Source organism: Tenebrio molitor, chromosome 3 (assembly GCF_963966145.1).
Source record: "Tenebrio molitor chromosome 3, icTenMoli1.1, whole genome shotgun sequence".
Lineage (NCBI taxonomy): Eukaryota > Metazoa > Arthropoda > Insecta > Coleoptera > Tenebrionidae > Tenebrio > Tenebrio molitor.
This window is the reverse complement of record NC_091048.1, coordinates 13,401,255-13,410,218: the sequence shown is the minus strand read 5'-3', so window position 1 is coordinate 13,410,218 and position 8,964 is coordinate 13,401,255. Positions and strand designations below refer to the sequence as shown.

General features: G+C 35.4%; 2 long non-coding RNA genes across 2 annotated transcripts; both read left to right on the top strand.

Annotated features, from left to right (window-relative positions):
- The first annotated feature begins 226 nt into the window (after nucleotides 1-226).
- On the top strand, nucleotides 227-515 carry LOC138126687 (uncharacterized). Its single transcript, XR_011157924.1, has 2 exons — nucleotides 227-336; nucleotides 394-515. It is a non-coding gene; the product is annotated as an uncharacterized lncRNA (long non-coding RNA).
- Nucleotides 516-3,618: 3,103 nt separating this feature from the next.
- On the top strand, nucleotides 3,619-5,118 carry LOC138126050 (uncharacterized). The gene is made up of 2 exons (XR_011157584.1): nucleotides 3,619-4,525; nucleotides 4,578-5,118. It is a non-coding gene; the product is annotated as an uncharacterized lncRNA (long non-coding RNA).
- The last annotated feature ends 3,846 nt before the right edge of the window (nucleotides 5,119-8,964 follow it).

Here is an 8,964-nt window from a genome sequence, read left to right as displayed (position 1 = left end):
AGTCAGGTCAGTCCTTAGTTCAAAATTTAGAAATGGTGCAAAATGTTCAATAAATTATCAAGGAACATCCATCAACTTCCATAAGGCGTTTAAGACAACAAGTTAAATTGTGTTATGGCAGTATGGCACTTATCAGAAAATTTTTAAAAAGGATATTAATTTGTTTCCCTTTGTGTGTTGCAAGAAATAAAACCCACACATTACGTTAAACAAATTGACAGTTTCATTGATTCTGTCTGGACCACAATGGAGAACATTTTGAGCAGTTTTTGTGATAACTTCTTTTTTGACCTTGGAGTAATTTAAATGTTTTAAACACTGCTAGAAAAGATACGAGTAAGTTCGCAATTACCCAAAAATTAGAGAATAATAACTTTTGCCCTTTTCTTACAGAAAACAACAAAACAAAGAATTGTGAAAAATAATTATTTTTAAAATGTAACTAAAGATTGTGCCTTATGAAGGAATTTTGTGTAACTGTGTTTTTTCCGTTATCAATAAAAAATAATAATTAATTATAACTTTCTTTTAAATCTATTATTCATGAATTACAAAAAATTTATAAAGGCAATTAATAATAGATTTTTGAGAGGTAGGCAACCAACAAAACCAGTGTGCACAGCAAGTAAATAAAAGTGTCTGATCCATGTTAGAAATACGTTTCGATAAAACAAAAGATGAGGTAGCACTCTTGATTTGGTTTCTTGTTGATCACTCTGTACTAACGTGATTGATTCAAATTCAAGAAATCTTACAGTATTTCTGCTTTTTCTGCAAAAAGTTGACAACTAAATTTGCTAGACATTTGTGTCTTGCTCATAAGGATAAGCCTGAAGTTCAAGATATTATATTTTTTGACAAAAGTAAGTAAAAATGTATAGTTTGGGAACGAGACTTGCAATGGGTTTAGGGTAGCTTGTAAAATTTATAATAATGAAGATTTACGATAGTGGTCAGTTTTTGCCAGCCGACATGCTAGTCTAGTATACCTGCTAGTTATTAAAAAGGGATGCCGAGTATCGGCAAAATGCGGATTGTTTGTGCCTCCAGGAATGAAGTGCTCACAGTCGTAAATTGTCATTATTATAATCTTTGCAACCCACCCTAAACCCATTGCAAGTAAAGACGCTAAAGTTCACCTTTTTTATGTTAACAATTTTCTGTCAAGGATCTCCAGACCGATTGAAACTAATTGAAGAATTAAGAAAGAAAGGCACTTTTGAATATAACTGTTCGCCAGTTTACAATAACGAGAAGCAACTTCTAGTTTCAATTGGAAAACAACGCACAGATTCACATTATGAGTGCTGCTACAATTGTAAATCTTTTTTTTTTTCAAAATTAACACTGAGGCGTCACTTTCGAAAATATATGAAGACTTCCAGAAAGGGAGAAAGAAATATTATGCAATCAGGACGACAATCGAGAATGCATTTACTTGACATTGCAAGTCCTGTTCTTCGTGATGAAGTTTTTCCAATACTGCGAGATGATGCAGTAACAAACACTTTGCGACAAGACAAGTTACTCATACCTACTATTAGGAAATAAGTCACTCAAGAAATATAGAGCCAAATATTACCATAAGGAGATTCGATCAAAATTAAGATCTCTTGGTCGACTTTTGCTTGCGATTAAAGAAAAAAATCCAGAAATTCTGAATTTTGCTTCTATTTATAATTCTCGATATTATGATTTCACTTTAAAAACAATAAATGAACTGGGAGGTCTAAATGAACAAACTGGATGCTATAGAGCACCATCCTATCCTTATATGATTGGTATCTTATTAATAATAATAATAATAATAATTTTTTAATACACAAAAAAGTCAAAATGCGGAGGCGAGACGCCGGTAATTATGTTGATAAGCACTGCACTATTACTTGATAGTAATATCCGTAATAGTGTATGTACTCCGGCAAAATTGCCGTGCCGCCGGGTGGAGGTGGGATAGTATTTATAATTATAAAAAACACATATGCGGTTTACAATCGATAATTGATAAATGTAGGATTTGCGGAACTGAAGGGGAAACCATTGAACACATCATTTCTTCTTGCACCGTTTTGGCTCAAAGCGAATATAAAAAACGTCATGATATATTCGCAAAAATTATACACATGAATTTAGCAGTTAAATTCAATTTATTAAAGGATACACAACCACATTATATTTATAAACCCGAAAGTTGTTTGGAAAATGACAATTGCAAATTATATTTTGATCGTACAGTTTTAACCGACATTCATATTCAGCATAACAGACCAGACATTATTATTTTAAATAAACAACAAAAGCAAGCATATCTTTTAGATATAGCTGTTCCAAATTCACACAATATAACACAGACATATAATACAAAAATTAATAAATATTTAGAACTCTCCGTTGCTATGAGAAGTCTTTGGTGTTTAGAAAAAATTTCGATTTTACCATTTATAATTTCAGCAACAGGAATAGTACCGCAATCTCTTTTAAAAAATTTAAAAATTTTGGACTTAGACAACAAATTGGTGGTTGAAATTCAAAAAGGTATATTATTATACTCATGTCATAACAAATTAACAAAAAAAGAAATAAAAGAGAAAAAAACTAAAGTCTAATACTAAAGAAGGAATCACTCATTCACGCCCAAAACTGACCAAATTTTCTAATACCTTATCTTTTATTTGTTTTAATGTGGAATAAAAAATGTCAACATTACAGCAATAAATATTCACTTTGCGGCACATTTCAACTAGGGGTCCATTAGCACAGTGACGAGTATTGACATATGGCAAGTAAAATGTTAGCGTACTCCTGCTGTTTAGTCTAGGTACATTAAAGTTCAAAGATGAAAGTAAATTTTCATCAGATATAGTATTGTTTATAATTTTACAAACAAAAATAATTTGACCTAGTGTACGGCGATAATTTATCGATATATAATCAAACTCATTTAATAAATTATTATAACAATATCCATGGGCCAAATACTCATGATAACGACGATAATACAATGTTGTAAGAAATTTTCTCTGAACAGCTTCAAGCATATGAATGTATTTTTGGTAGGTTGGACTCCATACAATGAAACAATACTCTAACTTGCTACGAATAAAAGCATTGTAAAAAGTTTTTAAAACATTGGAATCAAAAGAAACAGTGTTCCGTGTAAGAAATCCTAAAAGGTTGTAACAAAGATTTGTGATATATTCAATGTGGGCATTAAATGTCAACTTACAGTCAAAATACACACCAAGATCTTTAATTTTTTCACAACGTTCTAACAACTGACCATCTATGTTATAATTGTACAAGACAGGGTTAGCTTTACTATTCCCGTTGCTGAAATTACAAGTGGTAAAATCGAAATTTTTTCTAAACACCAAAGATTTCTCATAGCAACGTAGAGCTCTAAATATTTATTAATTTTTGTGTTATATGTCTGTGTTATATTATGTGAATTTGGAACAGCTATATCTAAAAGATATGCTTGCTTTTGTTGTTTATTTAAAATTATAATGTCTTATATATATTTAAGCATTTGGTATGTAGGTACTTATAACATATTTATGTCAGAAAGCCATTCAAATAAATTAATTAGGTTTACTATTTATGTTCAACTACATATCGTGCCTTCAAAAATAACTATATTTAGAGTAGGCGTTGACAACGTTTTAATTTTGGGAACAGTGTAGATAATTTCGTAGGCAACCAATTATTCTCCGGAGTTACACAGATTACATAGTAAGTTTTGTCCCAATTTCATATTAAAATTTTGACATTTGACATTCGTTCTCTTTCCCGTTTTCAGATTGAGCTGTTTGTGATTTTACTCGTTTTATTCCTCGTCTTGCGTACAAAAAATCAGTTCTTGTCGGAACTAAAACGAAATCTACGTCAGTGTTTTACTGTTTTCCGACATTTTTGTGAACAATGGCACAACATGAAGTCTTCATGTTAATGTCTTATTTCGAAATTGTGTGAAAATCGATGGAGTTTGGCAGTATTCCCTTGCGTTATGTATGGAAGAGTTTGGAGAATTCCCAGACATTGCAGTGGAATATACGCAGTTTCGACAAACTTTAAACATTTCCTTAAAGAATTTCCAAGAAAATGGATCTGTGGGACGAAAACCTGGAAGCGAGACAAGCAATGGAAGAAGCCCCAGGCACTTCAATTGAACATTTATCACAACAATTTGGTGTGTTTGTTGGTATCTGTCATTCAATTGTGAAAAATGATCTTCACCTATTTCCATACCGTCTCACATCTGTTCAAGAATTACATCCAGCTGATCTCCCCTAAAGATTAGAATATTGTCAATGGTTTCTGAATACTTTAGATGTTGACCTTGATAAAACCTTTTACACTGATGAAGCCTACTTCCATCTTAGTGGATATGTCAACTCTCAAAATACAAGAATGTGGAGTTCAGAAAATCCACATTTTTTCATTGAAACACCCCAGTACCCCCAGAAAGTAGGTGTTCGGGCTGCTATTAGCCAACGCAGAATTATTGGTCCAATCTTTTTTTAAGGTAACAATTGTAATAATGTTTTAGTAATTAAATAATAATCAATGTTTTTTAGGAAATATCAATGCTGCAAGATACAGAAATGAAATTTTGACTCCATTTTTAAATCAGCTACATGATGATTAGTTAGTTTATGGCTACTTTCAGCAGGATGGTGCTACAATAGATTTTTTGGTCGAATTTTACGACAATAGAATTATAAGCCGTAATACACCAAACAACTGGCCTCCTAGATCATGTGATCTCACTCCTTGTGATTTCTTCTTGTGGCCACACAACAAAAATTCAATTTACACAACACCCATAAATGATTTGGCAGAACTACGAAATAGGATAACACAGAAAATTAATGAATTTAATAATAATCCTATTATTTTAGAAAATGTAACTAATGCAATTAGATGAAGGACTAGGTTGTGTTTACAAGAACAGGGTGCACATTTTCAACACTTACTCTAAATTATTTATAAAATTGTTATCTCCTATTGTGTGAGGTTATGTGCAATACTTAATTTACAATTCTTATTAGTGTTCACAAGCAATGTTAATGTTATGTTCTCTTTTATGGTTTAAAGAAATAAATGAATTGATACGACTATTTGTCAATTTCCTTGAAGTGGGTACTTTCAGACTGTCTGTTTAGTTCCATGTTCAGTTTCAGTTTTCATTCAATATAAATACTGAAACCGAATGGAGAATATGAACTAACCGTGTAACATCCCATTTACTTGTTCTCTTTATGTTAACAGTTACTTGACTCTAGAGCTTTTGAAATTTTGCGATCTTATTCGACTTTCCATCCGAATTTGGGGTGTTTTTCTCCCGAAGATTAATTAAAATTTGCGGCAATGCCTCACAAAGATTTCGAAAGCTGAAACATCATCTTCCGTATATTGGTGAAAAGCCATTAGTTAGCAAATAATTTGTGATTGGAATAATGTTTGGATTATTTATTAATGTGAATTTCAATAATCTGAGATGAATGCACTACAAAAATTAAAAATATTTTCTAACCTAATTTTATTTCGTTAAATGTCAGACCAGACGATTCTTGTGTCATTTTCTACGCTGTAAAAATGTTGCAAACAATTGAACTTCCATAGGTTGCTCTAAATATAAATTTATTTGAAGGCACGTTATATTTTGTAAGTAAATTTTTATAAATTTATAATATTCATATTATTATTATTAAAATTATAATGAAATAAATGATTTCAAAATACAAAATTTCTTTATTAACCTCCGGGTTACATTTCTCTCGTCGAGAGCAATTTACAAACTTATTAACTACAAACTTAAACCTAGAACTTACCCTAACTTACAACCTAAACTTAAAACTACACCCTTAAAACTACACAGCACCTCACGGTGGTCCTTTCACACGCGTCTCTCCACTGGTCACCCCTCGTCCTCGTCTTCGAAGAACAGTCCCGGAAAGGGGGACCACCAGCGCACCACCTGCCAAGCTGAATCCTGCATCTGCCCGCCGGCTCTCAACAAACACTGCGGCCGCGATTCGAGGAAGACTCAACCGGACTACTCCGGGAGAACTTCTTCCGGCCCCGGCCCTCGCCGCCGCCGTCCTGTCACAAAAACGAAAAACAGCAGAGGCGAAGCAAGATAAGGACACAGAAAGTTGTCCGTTCCGATAACGGCTCGTTTCCAGACGAGGTCACGTTATCATCGGGACGAACAACTCGTGGTAAAAAAATGAAATCCAAAGTGAATTTACCGAGTTCCTCCTTATCCCGCTGGAAAGCCGGAGACGAAGATCCTCCCTTCGGTGCGGGGTTGTGGATCTTACACATAATTCCCTCCCTTATTAATTTGTGTCTTCTTTTTTCTTTTTTGTTCTTTTTTTCTTCTCCAATCTCCTCTCTTCTTTTTATGACCTTTCCATACCAAACTCAATTCAAGTGATTATTATTTCTGAAAAAAGAAAAAGAGTCAGTTATATAATAGACTTATTATTACATACTAGACGTAGGTACTATTTAATTATAAATAAATTAGTAGGTAAGTATAAAACAGCTAGTTTTGTGTTTAATAAAGATCTCTTTTTGATTAGGTACTTATTACTAGTTTCATTTCATACATTTTATTTGGTTGGTTCTACACAAAACTAAAGCGTGTTCTCAACTTAAACGAATTGTATATTTAGGGAGGCGCCACCTTCGAGTCCTTAAAGAAAACGATACACATACAAATATACAGGTGTCCCAGAGTTGCGAAAAAGATCCATAACTTGTTTGTTATTAAAGTTATTAAACGAATCCAAAAAGACAGAAACTAAGTTTAACGAAGTACAAGAAATTGACTAGTTGAGTACATCACAAAGATAAACGACAAGATGAATGCAACAATTTTTAAAATAACAGAAAACGGGTACATAACAGACAAAATGACAGGTTAAAGCTTGCAAAACAAGTGAACAAATTATGGTGCAGTTATTACAGACAGGGACGGATGAAAAACCCTCTTCAAAAACCGTATCCCAGGTATTACTCATATTTTACAATTCGGTTAATGTCAAAAACAATGTTTAATTTTGAACTACGCGGTCAAGGTACGCCAACGGGGACTTAGAGCTGGAGGTAACAAACTTTCGGCCGCGAGAGGACTTAGAAAATCTGAATCGTCTTGAAAGCAGCGACATTTATAGGTACTCGAGGTATCGCGTGTCGGACTACTGTGTACCGACCAATTCCGAGTGATATTAGCGTTCGGGGTTGTACGATGAGCTTCTCAGAGTCGCGTAGAGCAGAACTTGTTCCACCTTCCCCAACCAACCGTTTACCGACAAACTCCCGAGATCCCCATAACTGCGACGGGGGCTTCACGTCAGCTTCTCAGAGTCGCATACAGCAGAACTTGTTCCACCTCCGTTATACGGTCCTACATAACCGTCGCCCCCACGGAAATTTGACTAAACAACCCCTCCGACCTCCTGAATGTCACCTAGCCCCCATGTGATCGTACTTACAACATTTTAACTTTAACTTTTCCGAAATCTAGCAACAACACAAAGAAAAACAAAAAACTGAGTTTAATTCAATCAAACAAAGAGTAACATTCAATGATGAGAAAATCCAGCAAAACAGAGCACAACATTAAACAATGATAAAATAAGCAAAACAAAACGCAACATTAAACAATGATAACATAAGCAAAACAAAACGCACATTAAACAATGAGGAAATAAAAGAGAACAAAACGCGAGGTTAAATAACGATAAAATAAAACGCTTTAAAAGGCACAAATCCAATAATCGCAGGTAATGTTAAACAAAAAGAAAATGGCGGGTCGAGTGCTGTTAGAAAATTTTAGTGGAAAAAAAAACAACATGGACGCACGCGGTTCGGACGACGGCTCCGAATTTTCGAAATTACCAGATTGCTAAAAAAAATGAACCTCCCGGAAGAAAGATAACGCTTAAAATTAACAAATGGGCGCTTCTTAAAGAAACAGCATGCAACAAAAGGAAATCTACAACATACCCTTACCACGTGGTCCTGGTCCCAAGAAAAAAACAACGGACAACGAACGTGAGATAAATAATTACCCGTGCGGATAAAAAGAAACTGCCGGATTCTTCACGGGGACACAAAATATCTACTCGGGGCGGTAGTGTAATTGGTTCGGATTTAACTTACAAATTTGAGAAACTTGGATCGCTCTTCGCAAGGTGTGTTCGTTTCGAAAAACTAAACAAAAGTGACCTACCCCCATCAAACACCCGCGCGAGAGCTTCAACCCCCGCTATCTTTCCGCTCGCAGTTCCTAGTCTAGCCGCTAGTACCTTCACATTTGGCGCGCTGTTGTGGCGGTACCGGAAATTTAAATTTGTGAGGGGATGTTTTCTTCCCCTAAGGTCGGGAGGGGTTTGTTCCGAGGATCAGCGGCGAAAATTCACTTTAAACACTGACCAAAATTTAACATGGGCTTTATTATGGAAAAATACACTAATAATTAGGAATACTGTGCTCGGACTGTGACTTTACACGTCTCTGTTTTCGTGCCGACTGCCTCGTCTCGGCCTCAAGCGCGATGACCAAGGTGGTGTGCTTGGCGAGGTGTTACAGACTCCCCCTCTGGAGTCGACGGGTTGTACTGAGGCGGCTCCAGGAAACTTTTTGGGTCGTCCTCTGGGTCGGACGAGTCGTGTGGGCTGCGGGACTTCGTCACTTGGATCGGGTCTAAACAGAGTAAGATCAGAAACGTGGTATTTTCCGAGTGGGACCTCTGGAGTGGTGAGGGAAGCAATTTCGCAGGAAACGGGTGAGGTTCTTTTCGTTACTAGGTAGGGGCCGTCACTCTTAGGATAAAACTTCGACGTCTTGCCGGCAGCAGCGTTGCTCAGAAAATGTGTCTTAACCAGGACCATGTCCCCTTCCTTGTATTCATGATGAGGTCTCCTTTTCCTGTCGGCTTGTTCTTTGGTT